This window comes from Microtus oregoni, unplaced genomic scaffold (genome assembly GCF_018167655.1).
Source record: "Microtus oregoni isolate MIOR12 unplaced genomic scaffold, Mior012 000014F_ref0000157, whole genome shotgun sequence".
NCBI lineage: Eukaryota > Metazoa > Chordata > Mammalia > Rodentia > Cricetidae > Microtus > Microtus oregoni.
The window spans coordinates 35,729,597-35,749,616 of NW_024543073.1; the positions used below are offsets into that span (position 1 = coordinate 35,729,597).

The 20,020-nt window shown below is 39.3% G+C and overlaps 1 long non-coding RNA gene across 4 annotated transcripts in view; it reads right to left on the bottom strand.

Annotated features, from left to right (window-relative positions):
• Window positions 1-352: 352 nt before the first annotated feature.
• Window positions 353-20,020, bottom strand: part of LOC121455679 — a 29,844-nt gene continuing 10,176 nt past the window's right edge. For 2 of the 4 annotated variants that reach the window (XR_005975533.1, XR_005975535.1), the window contains exons 2-4: window positions 5,778-5,942; window positions 4,516-4,617; window positions 353-695 (exon numbers count right to left, since the gene is read on the bottom strand). This is a non-coding gene — a long non-coding RNA (uncharacterized LOC121455679). Of the gene's footprint in view, window positions 696-4,515; window positions 4,618-5,777; window positions 5,943-17,125; window positions 17,242-20,020 lie in introns of all 4 variants that reach the window. The other 2 variants (XR_005975532.1, XR_005975534.1) reach the window with 2 other exon arrangements.

Genomic DNA, 20,020 nt, shown 5'->3' on the forward strand with positions numbered 1-20,020 from the left:
GAATCATGCAAAACTGTGTCATTTTAGTAATTCTAGACATAATAGTCACTTAATCAAGTCTGCATATTATCAGGATGGCAACTTTAAAGCAAATGAAACTTTCAGTGTGATAACAAATGGGACATCCTTCAACTTCTCTTTTATAATTTTCAAACAGAAATGTCCTTTCCCAACTTGAATTGATTAATAACCAAGCATTTGGAGACCTTATTCAGAAAAACAATAGCGTTAAGGTCTACAATCTTTAAAACCTAATATCTATTAAGAAAATTAGCTACTGAAGTGGAACACGATAGATGGGGGGGGGGGGGACGCGAATCAAATAATCCCACACTAGCTCCAAATAGGGTATACTAAGTTTTTTCTTTATTTTAATAAAAACTCACAGAACAGTAATGGGGGTCCAACATCCAGGTGTGAAGCACGGGAAGAGAGGGGCAAGCGGGCGAGACAGCGGCTTTTTTGGTACCGAAACTGAGCTTTGGGACCTTAAATTTGCTGGTCATTTTTCAATCACAAATAGTTGTTCAAAACTGCCAAGTTCTGTGCACGGAATCCAAGATGCTAGTATGACTGTAGCGAGACCTTGGGAGCACAGTCTTTACACACTGACGACTCTGAGAAGAACCTTCACAGCTCCCTTCGGAATCCGCGGTACACACTTCATCGCAGCAATTGGTGCTCCCTTCTCTTTTCTAGAGAGAACATCCAGACTTTAATTCAACAGCTGTTCATTAAACATCCTATGTCATGGATCACACCAAAAATGAAAATGCAAAAACCCATAACATGTGACTTTTGTGCTTACCCTTAAAAAAATCTAATCCAGAAAAAAAAAGGCATACAGTTATGAACAATAAACTACAATTTCTGCAACAGACTTGTGAACTGGAAATCTCAGTGACAAAAGTCATCAAGAAAACTTGCTGGATGAAAAGTTGCTATTTACAAGATAAGCCAAGTAAAAATACCGCAATGGTCAAGACAAAAATATGAATGAATGCAAGAGCAGAAACAGATTGTCATTGTAGCAGGACTGGGAGCTGCTTAGTTTTCCTGGAATTAGCTAGTATGCAAGGACTACCGGTGATGTGAAATGATGAAACAAAGGGTTGTCAGAGTGAGGCTGGAGCAATCTGTAGTGACTTATAGCAGAAAAGCCGAATGAAGACTAAAAGGAATGAAATTCATATATTTTATTTTTGCCAATTTTTTATTTCTTTTTTTATTGATTTTTATTGAGCTCTACATTTTTCTCTGTTCCCCTCCCTACCTCCCCTCCCTCAACCCTTCCCCCAAGGTTCCCATGCTCCCCATTTATTTAGAACATCTTGTCTTTTTTCTATTTCCCATGTAGATTAGATCTTTGTAAGTCTCTCTTAGTGACCTCATTGGAATTGTGGATTGTAAACTGGTTTTCTTTGCTTTATGTTTAAAAATCACCTATGAGTGAGTACATATGATAATTGTCTTTCTGTGCGTGGGTTATCTCACTCAAAATAATGTTTTCTAGCTCCATCCATTTGCCTGCAAAATTCAAGATGTCGTTATTTTTTTCTGCTGTGTAGTACTCCATTGTGTAAATGTACCACATTTTCCTTATCCATTCTTTGGTCAAGGGGCATTTAGGTTGTTCCCAAGTTCTGGCTATGACAAACAAAGCTGCTATGAATATAGTTGAGCACATGTCCCTGTGGCACAATTGAGCATCATTTGGGAAAGGAAACACTTCTTCCTTGCTGGTGGGAATGCAAGCTGGTACAACTCCTTTGAATGTCAGTGTGGCAATTTCTCAGAAAATTAGGAAACAACCTTCCTCAAGACCCAGTAATACCACTTTGGGGTATATATCCAAAGGAATCCATATATTTTATAAACAAGAAAAGTTATCAAAAAAACTTTTAGTATGAAAATCACAGAAACCTGGGCCCATATTTGAGGCAGAGCACTATCCTAGCATGTGCAAGACCTAGGATTCAATACACATAACCACAAATGAATAAATAAACCAGGGCCATATTTGAGGCAGAGCACTATCCTAGCATGTGCAAGACCCAGGATTCAATACACATAACCACAAATGAATAAATAAACGTTACAGAAACACAAGTTTCCAAAATTTCTAAACAAGTATGTACATTTTGTTGACAATAGTTGTGCTGGCTAATTTTATGTCAACTTGACAGAGGCTAGAGTCATATGACAAGAGGGAATCCCAATTGAGAAAATGCCTCTGTAAGATGGGCTGTAGGCAAGCATGTAGAGCATTTTCTTAATTAGTGATTGATGTGGGGGTCTCAGCCCACTGTGGGTGTGACCATCCATGGGCTGGTAGTGGCCCTGGGTTCTATAAGAAAACAATCTGAGAAAGCCATGGGGAGGAAGGCAGTAAGCAGCATCCCTCCATGGCCTCAGCATCAGCTCCTGCCTCCAGGTTCCCACCCTGTTTGAGTTTCTGTCCTAAGTTTCTTCAAGGATAGACTATTGGAATCCACAATGTGGAAGTGTAAGTCAAAGAAAACATTTCTTCCCCAACTCCTTTTGGTCATGGTGTTTCATCATAGCACTAGTAACCCAAACTAAGACATTTCATATTTCATGATATATCTGCTAGGTTACCATCTAATTGGCTACCATTTAGATGACCTGTTATAATTTTTATTTTTTTATTAATTTTACATACCAACCACAGTTCTCCCCTACTCTTGTCCCCCTCCTCCCAACCCCATTAACCACATCTCAGAAAGGGTAAGGCCACTCATGGGGAGTCAACAATGTCTGGCACATTCAGATGAGGCTGGGACCTGTCTTATATTTAAATGTATTTCCCATAATCCTAATCTCAGCCTCGAGAAAACTTGAGAATTAACTACTTGTTCTACTACTTGAAGAGTACTCTTAAATATACAAAGGAGATACCATGAAGGGTCTGCTTAAAGAATTCCAGCCAGAAACTGACTTGAACTCAATAGTCCTATCCGTAGCTAGTCATGATGCCTATGAACCACAAAAATAATCAGCATGATAGAATACCCTACCTTGTTTGTGACCAACAGCTCTCTAAGTGGACTTTAGACCCACTCAACAAGATGTAAGCCATGCCTAGTACTGGGAACCTAGCCAACTCCCCATACCTAGTGAAGTCATAACTGCCACTTTCCTAAACCAGCATACTCCCTCACCACATTCTAAATGTTTATAATTATATCCACAGATAAGTAGTCATCACCACTCATAAATGAAACTTCTCTTTTCAATAGATGGAGACTGCTACAGAAAACCATAACCAATCAAATGCAAAGCTTCATGGATGCAACTATAGAAAAACTCCCCTACCTAAGACTCAGGGAGCCACGTGGAAGAGGAAGCCCAAAGATTGGAAAAGTTACAATCAAAGAGTTTGCTGTGAGATTGTATCTCCTACTGATATAAGAAGCTACACACATAAAATATCACTAACATGATTACCTAAACATGAGCCTAATGAGAACAGCTAGTAATTCTACTAGACAGGGGAAGACCACAGGCCTCAGCATAGACAAAGAACTATAAGTAACTAAGGAATGCAGAAAATGTGAGAGCACTCCTACTGGTCATCCAACACCAAACGGGCAGCCCAGAAAACAGACATACAAATAGCATTATGGAGACTGAACAGGTTGTACTTATATATTTAAGAGTATGGATTTAGACCAGTTGGTGTGGCTCATGCCTTAAATCCCAGCACAAAGGAGGCAGAGGCAGGTGAATCTTTATGAGTTCAAGGCCAGCCTAGTCTGGAGTGTGAGTTCCAGGACAGCTAGGGCTACAGAGAAACCCTGTCTCAGAACAAAAAGAAAAACAAACAACAAAAAAAAATAATACAGATGTATATACGTGTGTGTGTGTGTGTGTGTGTGTGTGTGTGTAAAACCCATTTTGCAAAGGTTGATAAGCAGTCCTCAGTCACTCTCCATCTAATTCCTCTTCAAATTTGTGATTTTATTTATCCATTATGTGTCTGAGTATTTGCCTGAATATGTCTGTGCACAATGTATGTGCAATGTCCATAGAAGACAGAAGAAGGCATTAGATGCCCTGGGATTGGAGTTACAGGCAGTTGTTGACTGCTATGTGGCTGCTCTAAGTGGAACCAGTGTCTTCTGGGAAATCTGTCAGTGCTCTTAACCACTTTGTCACCGTTCCAACATTTTACCTTACTAGGAGATTGGTTCTCTTAGTGAACCTGAGGTTCCCCATTTTGACTAGTCACTGACCAGTTAGTCCCCATCCAATACCAGTACTGTGTTTCTAGACATATCACCACATCTGGCTTCCTGTGACATCTCAGATCTGTGCCACAAATAGTCTCAGTTTACCCACTGGGCACCTGCCTGGGCCCCACTTCTTTCTTTTTCAGTCTTACTTTGATTGCTTACACTCAACTGACGAAGCTCATACATCAACATCCCAACAGTGCATCGAGCAGCATAATGTTCATAGCATTTCTGATGGATGAATGAGGCTGTGACTCACCATCCATAGGGATGAGTTTCCAGCTGCTTTCCACAGTAGAAATGGACCTGCTAGTTGGTTACTTCTATTGTCAAAGCTCCTTTCTCAACAACAGCCTATTATCTGTAAGATGAGCATTGCCAATGTCACAGAAAAAAAAGACAAAATAATTACTATAGAATAAAAGTCACCTTTGATTCCAAACTATTATAGTCTAATAAACTAAAAAATAACAGAAATGTTTAAAATTTGTCTAAGAAATAAAAATTTACAGTTGTGTTTATTCTGAAACATTTGTTATACTCTAAGATATCATTGATACAGATATGGAATAATCAACCCTGACCACTATCCCCATCTGAAAATGTTATCAGCTGTCTTAAAAAGAAAGATTGTCTCTGACACGTAGAATCTTGCTCAAAACATGGATGTATGCCAACTTCACATCCCTCATCACCAGTAGCAATAACTGGGAAAATTACAGAAAATTTTTGTTAATGTTAGCAATATTCTCAATAGCATTAAATGCAATATGACTGTAGCCAAAATTACTTAGACATTTCCCAGAATTCTGAAAAATATCACAACTTTTTATGAAGAAAAAATACTTTAATTTTTCTACTGTATTTATTCTGCTTAATACAGAAGTTGTGTTATAAAGTGCTCCTATCAATTCTTGAAATTGAATATTACCAGTTTCTAGTTGACTCTGCTTCATGGGGGTTGGGGAGAGAATTAGACATTATTGAAAAACATTGCAAGTAAAATTAATGTTATGCCTCTATATATAAAAGGATAATATATTTGAGTGAAAACTGTTTTTAAAAATCCTTAAGAAGCACTTAACAAATACAACTCGAAATCCTGATGCTAAAATCATAGCACTGTTGAGAATTCTGTGAACAAGGGGGTTTGCTGGACAACTTCAGAACAGTAGCAGTACAGATATTACTAAAAGATTTGTCTCAAAAAAAAAACTTTGAAAAAATCAGATGAACAAATCCCAAGTCTGTCATTAGCACAAGTGAAATCAAATATACTCTTACAGGAACTGAATTTATATGTTCTTAAGAGTTTGAAATAGTTGATATTTGTAGTAGACAAATATATTGTATGTATTTTACTAATGTAACCATGTAGGAGAACATTAAAAAAGACGTGCCTTTGATCAAAAGAATGACACCTGTGAATCTTAGGAGAACCCATAGCTTTAAAATATATAATTTAAAAATTAATAAAAAATGTAGGTTGAAAAAATTTCTCAGCTATGTATAGCTACTTACAAAAATAAAAGACCAAATTATAGCCAAGCTTCTCAGCTTGCGCAGGAAGAGTTCAGTGGGAAAGTAGAGTGTCATACTAGAAGATAACAATGACCATAGATCAAGTCTGAGGTTCCTCTTGTCTGCACCCATCTGCTGCAACCCGCGATGCAAATCCATAGCCACCTGTAAACAAATCAACTCTGTTAGCATTAAAGCACTGTAAAAATATGCACAGTAACAGCTGCATATTTAAAAGATTTCCAGTTATCTTCTCTTTATCAATGAAGTCTTCTTAATGTCCTTCTCCACCATCCTCCAGGTAATAGAAACTGAGAGTCCCCTACTAGGCTACAAACTCTGAATGCAGTTCTTCATTTGGTTTCCAATTTCTACAATATCTGGAAGAACACTAAACAAAAGAGTCTATAAGATCAAAATATATCATATTCATGTTTGCATTAAATTCTCAAAGAACAAATTAAACATGTTATTTTTTAAAGTCCAGTAAGAACAAAAAATATGAAAACAGGATACTATATCATCATATAATCAGTTCCAAGACAAGTTTTATACATAATACTATAGATACTAAAAGAAAGAAAATCTGGCCTACAAATCTTCAGAGGGAAAATAATCACTTGAGACAAATACTAAGAAAGTGCGAGCTGGAATCAAGAGTGCCAAAAGGCCTTCTTGGTGGAGGAAGAAGCGAAAGGTGTGGCAGTGAAGAAGACTACGCAGTACCTGAAGATGTCACGTACCTTTGGGAGAGTAGAAGATGGGATGAGAAAGACATGAGAAGGATTGTGGAAGTGCGCAACAGACCAAAAAGCTAGACCTCTGTCCTCATAGAGCAGTTAAGCCAGGAGAACAATGTGATCACTGAAAATGTTGGGCAGAGGCCTGAAAGTAAGAGGGACAAGACAGATGGCAAAGAACTCAGTCCCACAAGACAAGGCTAACTTGATGCTTGAAAATACAGTGACACAACCCACCACCAATGACCATCAGGTTAATGACCCAATGGATATTAAGTTCGGATATATAGAGTACTATGGAATATAACTTATTTTAGAAAATTGTGTGTAATATAATCTTCAATGAAAAATGTGTCAAGAACTTGACAAGTATTATATGATGATTCAGAAATATTAATAACATCTATCTTTGAGGTATGTGTCACGCTTTTTCTGGTTAAAGACATGATACAAATACTAAATGTAATGATTTCATTGTGGATGTATGAATTGAGTCTAAGCTCCACAACTCTGTATTTTGTTTGTTTGTGATTTTCTGTAATGGTCTTCATATGTTGCAAAGAGAAGTTTCCTTGATGTGGGGCAAGAACTACACTTACTATGGGTATAAGGAGAAACATTTAGAATGTAGTTAGGGACTGTACTAGTTTAGAAAAGTGGCAGTTGTAGGTTCTCCTTCAAGACACATGATTTCCCTAGCCCTGAGTAGTTGCCTAGGTTTCCCTCTTGTTGAGTGGGCCTTCAGTCCAATTAGAGACCTTTGGTTACCTTTGGCTAACAACAAGAAATATACTTAGCATTAGCATGCAACTCTAGACAATGTTACAGTTTATAAGTGTCATAGCTGAGTGCAGACAGGACTGTTCTTTGCTCTCCTCCTTTGGAAATGTGTGGCACTTTCAGATACCATGCAAGCTAGTCTTCAGGGAAGGGACTTTCAGGTTGCAGGCAGCTTGGCTCCTCTGGTTCTGTGTCTGATATGTTTGATGTGTTCAACAATAGGAACTTACTTTCTGCCTTTGGGGATACACAAAGGCAATATAATGACTTATAATGTTTTGGGAGTCTCTTTGAAAACAGTGGCCAACCATTCAAAAAAGAGATTCTCATACCTGGTGATGGATTTTTGTTAGTCTATGGCTCCTGAGGAAATTGTCAGTCAAAGTGGGAAAATCTTCTTTTAAATTATGTGTGCATAGAGTTTTTCTAAGAACATTCAAGTCCTGTCTCCAGAACAAATATTCATATGTGATTCATCAATTGGCACACACTCATATAATTATATCAATGTTTCGACAAACTTCAAGCTTACATATAAAGCCACTACCAATGAATTTTCAAGGGTACCATCTCATAAATATTACATACTGTTAATGGATTGAATTTTATCCTCTCAAAAGATGATGCTGCCGTAACCTCTAGTTCCTGTGAACGTGCCCTTAACTGGAAATAGAGTCTTTGCAAATGATCAAATTCCAATGAAGTCTTAAGAGTGGCTTCTATTCTAATAACACTTAGATGTTTATAAATAAGGAAATAGGGACACAGAGGCAAACATGTACATGAAGGGAAAGTATGTGAAAATGAAGGCAGAGACCAAAGTAACACATCTACAAGCCAAAAGTACCAAAGCTTCCCAAACAGACTCCAGGAAGGAGCCAAGAACAGAGTCTCTGGGGCAGCTTTAGAATAAGCCAATCAACTGACATCCTGACCCTGTATTTCTTTTTTTATTGATTTTTATTGAGCTCTACATTTTTCTCTGCTCTGCTCCCCTCCCTGCCTCTCTCCTCCCCTTCAACCCTCTCCCAAGTTCCCCATGCTCCCAATTTACTCAGGACATCTTGTCTTTTTCTACTTCCCATGTAGATTAGATCAATGTATATCTCTCTTAGGATCATCATTGTTGTCTGGGATTGTGGTTTGTAGGCTGGTTTTCTTTGCTTTATGTTTAAAAAACCATCTTATGGGGCTGGAGAGATGGCTCAGAGGTTAAGAGCATTGCCTGCTCTTTCAAAGGACCTGAGTTCAATTCCCAGCAACCACATGGTGGCTCACAATCATCTGTAATGGGATATGGTGCCCTCTTCTGGTCTACAGGCATACACACAGACAGAATATTGTATACATAATAAATTAAAAAAATTTAAAAAATCTTATGAGTGAGTACATGTGATAATTGTTTTCCTGTGTCTGGGTCACCTCACTCAAAATGATGTTTTCTAGCTCCATCCATTTGCCTGCAAAATTCAAGATGTTATTTTTTTCTGCTGTGTAGTACTCCATTGTGTAAATGTACCACATTTTTCTTATCCATTCTTCAGTCGAAGGACATCTAGGTTGTTCCCAGGTTCTGGCTATGACAAACAATGCTGCTATGAACATAGTTGTGCACATGTCCTTGTGACACGATTGAGTATCCTTTGGATATATACACAAAAGTGGTATTACTGGGTCTTGAGGAAGGTTGTTTCCTAGTTTCTGAGAAACCACCACACAGACACTGAGAGAAACGACTAATTAATGGGACCTCCTGAAACTGAAAAGTTTCTGTAAAGCAAAGGTCACAGTCAACAAGACAAAACGACAGCCTACAGAATGGGAAAAGATCTTCACTAATCCCATATCAGACAGAGGTCTGATCTCCAAGATATAAAAAGAACTCAAAAAATTAGTCATCAAAAGAAAAAATAATCCAATAAAAAATGGAGTACAGACCTAAACAGAGAACTCTCAACAGAGGAATCTCAAATGGCTGAAAGACACCTAAGGAAATGCTCAACATCCTTAGTCATCAGATAAATGCAAATCAAAACAACTCTGAGATTCCATCTTACATCCGTAAGAATGGCCAAGATCAAAAACACTGATGCCAGCTTATGCTGGAGAGGTTGTGGGGGAAAGGGAACACTGCTGCATTGCTGGTGGGAATGCAAGCTGCCTCTGCATTTCTATCCTTCAGTACTGAGGACAAAAATAATCGCTGTTGTTTTGCTCACGAAGTCTATGTGACTTTAGCAGCATGAAAAGATAATTTACTTTTTAGGCCAGACTATGCTTTTACTTTCTGAAAGTCAAGATAGAAAAATAGAAATGAAAAACTTAGGCAGGCAGAATAGAGCAGCGCTTGTAGAGGAGAGAAGGAGAACGAGAGGTGCAGTGGCCTTGACAGGTATGGGAGCGTAGCTGCAGCAGACAAGGGAATATGTCATTACCTAGTGATGCCGGGAAACTTGGGCCACTAGCACTCCCCCTTTACCCTGGAGACACCACTGCTGCTCTTAAAGCTATTGAAGAGAATCCACATCGGGCCACAGCCTATGACCTGTAGTGGCCATGTAGAACACGGTGCACAGATGAGATGAGACCACCAAACCAATGCCCTCTCCAGCCCTCACCATTCAGTCGTGAGCTGCTATGGAGGAGCCAGAGCACTGCCCTGCTGTGAGAAGGAATCTGAAGAGCCCACAGTACCTCCAGAACAACTATGAAAAGGTAGGTCTGAAAAGAAGATGCTTTTAAAAAGTAGACTCGCAAAACTGGAAGGAAAGATGTAGACAGCAGTGAAGGGTATGGGAGCCATATGGGAGAGCACAGACATGGTGGACCAAGAACATAGCATTACTGAATAGGGCCCACTCTAGGCTCACTGAGCAGCTCCCAGCGTGAAACCTCTGTGACTGCAATCTTTGCTTACCCTGCTGGGAGGCCTACAGCCTACAAGCTCAACAGCCATGCATGCTGAGCCTCGGGAGGTGGGCACCAAGGACAGGGTAGAGTGTGGTAGCCTGAGTTACTCCTACAACTGATAAACACCTTCATCAAAGTGACTGGATACAAGATTAACTTTTAAAAAAGGAATGAGTAGCACTCCTACACACAAACAATAAATGGGCTGAGGAAGAAATAATAGAAACAATACCCTTCACAATAGCCACAAATAATATAAAATACCTTGGGGTAACTCTGACCAAGCAACTGAAAGTCTTGTGTGATAAGAACTTTAATATATTGAAGAAATAAATAGAAGACATCAGAATATGGAAAGATCTTCCATGCTGATGGATCAGTAGGGTTAATATAGTAAAAATGGACATCCTATCAAAAGCAATCTACAGGCTCATTGCAGTCCCCATCAAAATTACAACTCAATTCTCTACAGATCTTGAAAGGGCAATACTCAATTTCCTATTGAAGAAAAAAAAACTCAGGATAGCTAAAACAATCCTGAATGATAATAGAACCTCCAGAGGTATCACCATCCTTGATTTCAAGTTCTACTACAGAGCTATACTAATTTAAAAAAAAAAAAAACATGGTGTTGGCATAAAAACAGGTTGATCAATAGAACTGAATTGAAGACCTAGACATAAATCCACACACTATGGATATATGATTTTTGATAAAGAACCCAGAAATAAACAATGGAGAAAAGAAAGCATTTTCATCAAATGGTGCTGGATATCTGCATGTAGAAAAATGTGAATAAACCCATCTTTATCACCCTGCACCAAACTCAAGTCCAACTGGTTCAAAGACTGCAGCATAAAACCAGATACACTAAACCTGATAGAATAAAGAGTGGGGAATAGCTTTGGTCAAATAGACACTGTAGACAACTTTCTGAATAGAACATCGATAGTGCAGGCACTAAGGTCAACAGTTAGTCAATGGGACCTCATGAAACTGAAAGACAAAAGACACCATCAATAGCACAAAATGACAGCCTACGGGATGGGAAACCTATGTCAATTCCACACTTGATGAGGACTTATACTGAAAATATATAAAGAACTCAAGAAACTAGATATCAAAAAAACCAATTCAATTGAAAATGGGGTACATATCTAAACAGAGAATTCTCAATAGAGAAGTCTCAAATGGCTGAGAAACTCTTAAAGAAATGTTCAACATCCTTAGCCATCAGGGAAATGGAAATCAAAACTACTTTTAGATTCCATCTTAAACCTGTCAGAATGGCTAAGATCAATAACACAAGTGACAGCTCATGCTGACAAGAATGTGGAACAAGGGGAACACTCCTCCACTGGTTGTGGGAGTGCAAACTTGTACGGCCACTATGAAAATCAATATTGTGATTCCTCAGAAAATGGGAAATCTATCTACCTCAAGACCCAGCTATATCACTATTGGCCATATACCCAAAGGATGCTCCATTCTGCCATGAGAACACTGGCACAACTATGTTCATAGAGGCTTTATTCATCATAATAGCCAGAAACTGGAAACAACCTAGGTATCTCTGAATCAAAGAATTGATAAAGAAAATGTAGTATATTTATATAATGGCGTGTTACTAGCTGTTTTATAAAAAATGACATCATAAAATTTTCAGGCAAATGGATGACACTAAAAATAATCATCCTGAGTGAAATAACCTAGATCCAGAAAGACAAACATGGTTTGTACTCACTTATAAGTGGATATTAGCTGTTAAGTAAATGAAAATCATGCTTCAATCCATAAACCCAAAAGACTAACTAACAAGGAGGCCTCAGGGGACACATGGATCCACCTGGAAGGGGGAAGTAGGTGAACTCAGGGAGAGTGGGCATGGGAATAGGAGGGATCAAATGGGTGTAGAGGGAGGGGATATGGGGAGAGACTATTTGAACTGAGGGTATTTGAGGGGCAATATGGAAAACTAGTGCAGTGTAAACTCCCAGGAATCTATGAGAGTGACCACAGAGAGGACTCCTAGTAATGGAGAATACACTGTCCTGCCCTGTCCATCTTCTGTAACCAGAAAAGGCTTCCAGTGGAGGGACTGGGGCATCAATCAGCCACAAAACTACAATCTGTCCTGCCTGCAAGATGTGCTAGAGCAATTGTGGCACAGAACTTGTGGAAGTGTCCATCCAATGTCTTATTTAACTTGAAGTCCACTACATGAAATGGAGACCATGCCTGACACTGTTTGGATGGCAGCCCAGAAACCTCAGATAGAACCAAACATGACTTTAAAAGAATTCAGTGAGATGATTCCTAATGATATTCTGCTATACTTAGAGATTCATGCCTAGACCAGTTATCATTAGCGAGGCTTCCCCCAGCAGCACATGGGAGGAGATACAGAGACCCACTGGCTAACATTAGAGGGGGATAGAGAAGCCAGGTTTAGTTCTTCGTTGGGTCCCTCCTCGTGGCCTGGAGCTCAGAGAAACCTGCAGAAGAGCAGGAGAAGGAACTGTGGAAGCCAGAGTGAGGGACACTGGTAGGGCACTGGCCAAGGATGGAATCAGCTGAGTAGGGTTCATGAGGGCTCAAAGAGACTGAAGCAGTTTAGAGCCTGCAAGGGTCTGCATTAGGTCTTCTGCATAGATGTTATGTTGTTGGCAGGGTGTTTGGGGGAGACTCCTGACAGTGGAAGTGGGGTGTTCCTGACTCTTTTGCCTGCTTTTGGGACTGTTTTCTTCCTACAAGGTTACCTTGCACGGCCTCAATGTGAGGGTTTGTGCCTGGTCTTATTGTATCTTGTTGTGCTGTGTTCAGTTGGTGTCCGTGGGAGGCCTGCTTTTTTGGGGGGAGGGGGTAGATGTGGGGGAGAGGACAGGTAGGGGAGACTAGGAAGAATAAGAGAAGGGAAGCTGTAGTCAGAATATATTGTATAAGAGAAAAATAAATTAAAAAATTAAAAATAAAATATATTGTATAAAATTCTCAAAGAATAAATAAAAAATCATTTTTAAAAAGAGTATGATTCATAGTTTTATAAGTTCCCGAGTATATGTCCATGTGGAAGAAAGCAAATAATTTACTAAACCAGCTATTTGATTTTGAAGGAAGAGATTAGAGAAAAGTGAACTTTAACTGCAGTTTTGTTAATAAGAGGATCATGGCCCTGTGTAAACATTATGAGTCAGGTTTAGTCATTCAGCTAAAAATGAATTGAATTTCCAGGAGTAAGACTCAAAAACAAAGTACATACATGTGGATCTACATGGCTACATTTAGAAGATTTTTCTCCAAAGACACTGTAAGAGCAAATCTGAAAACCATCTCACTGTGCTGTTTTCACTGTCGTGCGCCTGTACTAAAGAAGAAAACCCAAATGCTTTCCAAATAGACAGTTATTTCTGCCATGAACATAGCACAAACTATAAAAAGGGAAAAGTAATTAAAGTCCTGACTGACAAAATATATCAAAAACTAGACATACATGTGCGTTTTTCTGGTCCAGTATTTAAAGAGGTCAGAAAATTGACTGAAGGTAAAGAGACTAGTGAAAACTCTCTTAGTATCCAAATTATCATCTTTTTGAAAAATACAAAGCAATTCAAAAGCTCTGGAAGACACATGGTCTTCTCATTCTATATGAAGCTCCTAGGTTGATAAAGCTCTGCTATTTTTTCCCAAATAAGTATTAAAATATTTGAGGGAAAAACCTCTTTTCTTCTCTTGCCACACCATCCCCTCCCTTTCTATACCCCTCTGTCTCCTTAAGGAGGAGTCTGCCCCTTCTAGAATGTGTGAGCATTGTGCCTTGGAGTGAAAAAGAGGGTCTGAACGGAACTTGAAAGAGGTGAGTCTGGTTCTTGCTCTTTGACTTACTGTGTGGTTTGGTCAAAGTAGCTAATTTCTCTAGGCTCCATCTTTATTTCTCCATTTTGTTTAATAATATGAAGAACACAGGATAATTTGTGTTTTCTTAAGTATGGCTTCAGTAACAGCAGAAACCAGCTTCCTGGATGAAGATGGCAAAGCAGAGGCACACCTACTCAGGAGTGATGAGCCCTTCTTACAGCAGCCACAGAGCCAACATTTTTAATTCACTTGTTTAAGCACAAATCACTGATGTCACATTTAAACTGTATTTTTTTAAGGCAAATAGACAATAAGAATCAAACTTAGAACAAGGTCATGTCTTTAGAAGCCATATGAGAACATATTCCAAAGGGCTTCAATATTACTGGTAATGTTTTATTTCTCAACCAAGTTTAGAGTAGATGAATATACATAATAGATAATCATACATGTACATTCAATCATGTTTCATATGAAATTCTTTTTAATCATTTTTACGTAACCCACCAAAGCATCTGTTACCAAAAGGTAAATAAATGAAAACATTTCTCTGGAATTTTAAGGGCCAGGGGAAATAGTTGTGTGTGGTTTCAAACATTCTCCTGCTGAACTTAAAGGTAAATATTGGGGGTAGGGATGCCATTCACTAAGGCATGTGCTCAGCATGTGTAAGAACCTGGGTTACATTTTTAGGGGTAGATAGTATATGATATGTTAACTTCCTCTCTTCCATGTAGTAAAAACAAAAAGTTTGCAAAAGGCATAAAGACAAAATAAGCTGTACTGGTAGCTTGATAAGCCCTTTTAAGAATACTGAGAGAGATGATGGTCAGTAAGCTGCATTCTAAACATATGCCTGAGCAAAACACGCGAGACCCACGTCTGAATTGTTTTTCCTAAGACAAGTCATGACTGCGATACTTTACCTTAAACTAAGCAAAGCTCTTCTCAGCGTCTACCTGGAACTACCTGCAAAACTCAAGTGCCTCTGATAGGTCTAAAAATTTCCACCAAGGAAGTATAGGTCATTCAGCAAAATATATTGACTGTATACTACCATAATGACTGATTAATTGTCGTTATGATGCAGATACTTAGTGGAAACAGATGTTTCTTTTTCCTCTCAACAGTACACAGGAACGTGTAAATCTGCTGACGCCGTGTGGACACCTCAGCACAACAGAGGCGAAAAGACATTAGCACATGGCAATATTAGTTTTTACTACACAACAAATTGCACAGAAAGTATAACTTGAAGCTTTCCAGCTCTACAGAAGGGAAACAAGTAGACTTCTATAACCGGACGCTTCATTTCACATCTGCAGTTGGCAAAGCCCTTCTGAGACACTAGGCATAGTCATTGCCACCATTGCTTTCTTAACACAAGGAAAGGGAGGTTGTCCTGTCATCTTTGCTCCTGCAGCATGAATAGAACGCTGCCTTTACAGAGAACTTCGTTTCTGGGCCTTGGTATAATGGCTAAAACTTTTCTGGAAAGTAGCTTGGCAATCAATGCGAAGAATTGACGAAACAGTCTGTACCTTCAGTCCGAGTAGTTACTTTTCTCTACTAATATATTGTGGGGAAATGGACACACATGATTAAAGATGTGTTTAAAATGCACAACTTTATTATAATGGAAATTAGAAATTCTATTTCTCCAAAAGTAGATCAATGATTAATTACAGTGCATGGTTAAAACACAGCTAAGCAAATATAAGTGTCCTTCGTAATAATTTAATCATATTTAACTTCTTGGAGGAAAATGGGTTGAAAAACACACAAAAATGTCATTTTTAGTTTTTACAAATTCTCTCTAATGAGGACACACTAGTTTTTAAATCAAGAAATGTTGTGAGTCTCTTTTTTTCTTTATATGTTGTATTTCTATGTTCTGATACAACTGTCATTGTCCAAAGTTTCCAAAAATATTTCTGGATCAAATAATTCTACCAGAAAAATTGATAAGGTAAATTGACTCAAAACTATGCAATATGTAATTAATTTCTAAGTTTAGCAGAGAAACAAAATCATGTGCCAATCACATAGGTAATATACATTCTCCCCTTAATGAAACAGGTTGACTACAAATTATAAAACATTTACAGAACAAACATGTTTACTTGCAATCTACATGTTCTGTTATATGTCATCAATTCTAGAATTTGTCTAATTAAAAGTATTTCTAAAACCAATAAAGCAGCTTATTAATTGCTCTCCTCTACAGGCCAATAAGAATATTTGCTCTAGCTTTCCGAGGACTCTTAGTTTCCTTGTTCTGTTTTACAAGAAGGGGTTGATTTGTCTTAGACTATTACTGTCTATTACTTCTAGAAGTCTCGAGGAAAGGTGGGAAGCAGCAAATTCTGGCAATCTGCCTAAAGAGAAATCAATGAAACAAATTAATCCTTCGCTGGCTGCAATGACACAGTAATCCATCACTCAGAGCTGCTTTCCACACCAAATCAGAGAACAGCAGAAAGAGCCCTGGGGGACATCACAGACAGCACTGGGAAACACTGAAGAATCAGTTGGTTTAAAGAGAAGAGATTTCAGTTGATTGCCTGTTTTGTCAAATAAATATTTTTCTTCCACAATGTGATCAACCTAAGAGCCATCACTACATCTTTAGAGTTCAGTACCATATACTATCTGACACCTATAGGGGATGCATACTAAGTCATTTGCATTGTTAATTAGTATGGTCAAATATCTAATGAGAAATCATACCATTCTATTCAACTTTCATGTGCGTCCCCTTCTCAGTAGGGTTTAACTGTAAATTTACATACAAATCTGCAACTTACACAATATTTCTTAGGAAACTCCATATGAAGTGTTTATACATCAGGTGTAATGTTAGAAATATATGTAATTTTCTAAGTGCTATGTAAAGTTTAAGGAGTTGAGATTTTTAATTACATTTTATAGTGTGGATTTCACAAAGCGAAGCAGATTATATAAATAAATAGAACTTTAAAGTGACAAATAATCATTTTGTTTATAATAGTTAATGGTATTACGAGATAAATGTATAAATCAATGTAAATGCCTGTATCTTACTTGGCTAATGTCTTCTAAGGAGAAGTAGTGGCAGGAACATGGCATCACAGCATATTACTATTGTTCCATGTAGGCATGAATTCTGTAGTTATACACGAGGAGTTAGTGAGGATATTCTAAATAACAAAACAAATAAAAATAAAAAACACAAACAAACAGCACTACATGAGCTCCTGGAACGCTGAAACCCTGGAATACTTTATCACAGATCCAAACAGAAAATTAGATTCAATAAATCCTAAGCATTTAGTTTTTGAGTGTCGTCTTCAATCCCAAGGTCTGCAGCCATGTGATCACAATTCCCGACCATGCTGATGCATTTTTAATTCAATGCATGAATCTAGTATTTATTGATTTAATAAGATGAGGAGAATTACCTTGTTGCTGCTACTGATGAACTGTCAGCAATGTAATCTAGTGAAATCTTACAGGGGATGTGTGTAGGACTGAGAGATGGAAAGAAGCGATATTCATGTGTCTTTAGGACTGAGAATAGGAAAGGAGCGATAGCCATGCATACAGAACCACTCGCTGCTCATGATAGTGGCAAAAGCAAAAACTGTTCTTTTCCAACGGCTTTGAACTTCAGACATTTTGTTTTTCTGAGGATGTTGCCTACAAATTGATTTAACTGACAGTGAACAGGCTGCAGAATAATTTTGCTGAGACCCTTCAACATTGAGGGGGAATGTATTATCCCGCACTTCCCTTCTAGCCTCTCCTCACACATTATTTTGTCTTTGTATTCCTAACAGAGCAGGCCAACCAGGCCTTGAACTCATTATGTGGCTCAGGCTGCTGCCCAGGCTGACTGTAAACTCTTGGTCCTCTTGAACCTGTCTCCCGAATGCTTGATCCTTGTCAGTTTGGTTTTTACACACACAAGCACACACCTAAACTTTGTCACCTAACAGAATTTCAAGGAGTCAATCAAGGTCCTCTTCCCTTGGATCCTAACATTTTCCACAGCAATACTACACACATAAAAAGAAGACAATGGGGGAAATCGATTTTCTTACAGTCAGTTCTGACAAAGTAAAGTCAAAGAAGAGAAGTTCTTAAACGAAGTCAGAATCAGAAAAGGGCCAAACCCCATCAAAGTTTCTGAAGCAAGCACCCAGGCTCTTGGTACTGTGACACCCTGCTTGTCTGCTTATTTCCCCAACCTAGCACCTGGAACCAGGGTGTGCTTCAGGTTTTCTCTCACTTTGAAGAAATGCCTAGTCTAAGAAGGGGTGCTGCTGCTGAGGTCAGTAAAGCCATGCTAATTGTGAACCTAATTGCTTCAAGCAGTCTTGCCTCTAAACAGGGAGAGCCCAGTTGATGGAGTCAGTCTGTTCCTAATAAAATGAAGAAGCAGTGAATAAAATTCCCGAGGAAGGCACTATAAAAGTTTCCACAGTGTAACCAAATGACTTCACCTCTGCCATTGCCTCCAAGATGACATCTTTGAAGAAACACAGACCCCAGTTGGGCTCCATATTCATAAATTGGCTGTGCTTAGGCCTGTAAATCTGGATTGATTTAAAAGGCTTCTTCATCCTTCCACTCAAATGAAGTCATTGTTAATTAGATGTTTTTTGTTAACAATGTCACTCTCTCCGTATTACCTGCTCACACTTGCAGCCCCTCTGGTGAAACATCTGGAGTCCCATTTCCCCTGCAATCATCTTTGAAGCACTTCAGTTAGTTGGAAGGTGGTGGTGGTGTTTTGCACTCAATACCGGTCTGAAGAAGGATGCTATCCACGGTGCTAGTGTGCCCTACAGACCATCTTCCTAAACTGAGATTATAAAGCCGTAACTGGAAACACAGTAAAGGTCTGGTAGTTCTTGAACTACGTTGCAGGGTTTTCTTGTTCTTTGTTTTTTGTTTTTTTCTGTGTTGACCCTAACTGGCAAATGAATGCCTTAAAGTATAGAAGGAGCACATGAGATAGACGTCTTAGCTGATAAAAAGCCATTTGCCACCGAGCCTGTCCACCCGAGTTCGAACCCCTTGGAAGGAGAATGGAATACTGAAAGTTGTCCCCTGAACTCCACATAGTACCAAGGCATGCCGTGAAGGTGATATTAAAAAAGAAAAACAAAAAAGAAAAAAGGCTACAGTTAACTTCCACTAGCTCTCCAATTTCTTAAACCCAGAATCTTCCTTAAAATAAAAGATAAAATATGTTTTGTGGTTCTCCAAACGTGCACTGACACCGAGCCCCCCCCCCACACACACACACACCACCACCACCACCACACACACACCACCTAAAAGCTCTGTCTGCCCCTAGAGAGTCAAATTGCAGAAACTGCAATGACTCGCAAAAGCAGTTTCAGACAAGGCGGTTCTTTGAATACTATGGGACTGGGCTGGGACAGCTCACACTCCCTCCGGCCCTGTTTCTGGGCGCTTCGCAGTAATTACCCAAGAAGTTGCAAACTGGCAGTGAGGACCCAGACGCCCTCACGGGGTTTGGGGAGCGTGCGCCCCCCCCCCCACCTGGCTGGGGTTCCTTTCTGAATCCCTCTTAGCAGGCTGTCTTTGTCACTGTGCCGGTTCATCCATCCGCTGGCGGCCTTCAGTGCCACGGAGGCCTAGCATGCTGCTGTTTTCTGGCAGGGGTGGATCCCTGCCCTGCTGGGCGCCGCACAGGCACCCAGGGCCAGTGGATAACCCTACGACTAAGGCGGGATGTGGATCTCTCTTGCGGAAGCAACTCTTAGCAGAGTGACATGTGAGTCTGCATTTCTGCTGGGGCTGGAAAAGCCTGATCCTCAGACCAAATCATTCACCCCAGGCCTGCCCTTTAGGGATAAGAAGACACAGGAGAGCAAGAGCCCTTGTCTGTGGTCCGCAGGGGTCTGGATTTGCCAGCAGCAAGGATGTTCTGATTCACCACTCCAG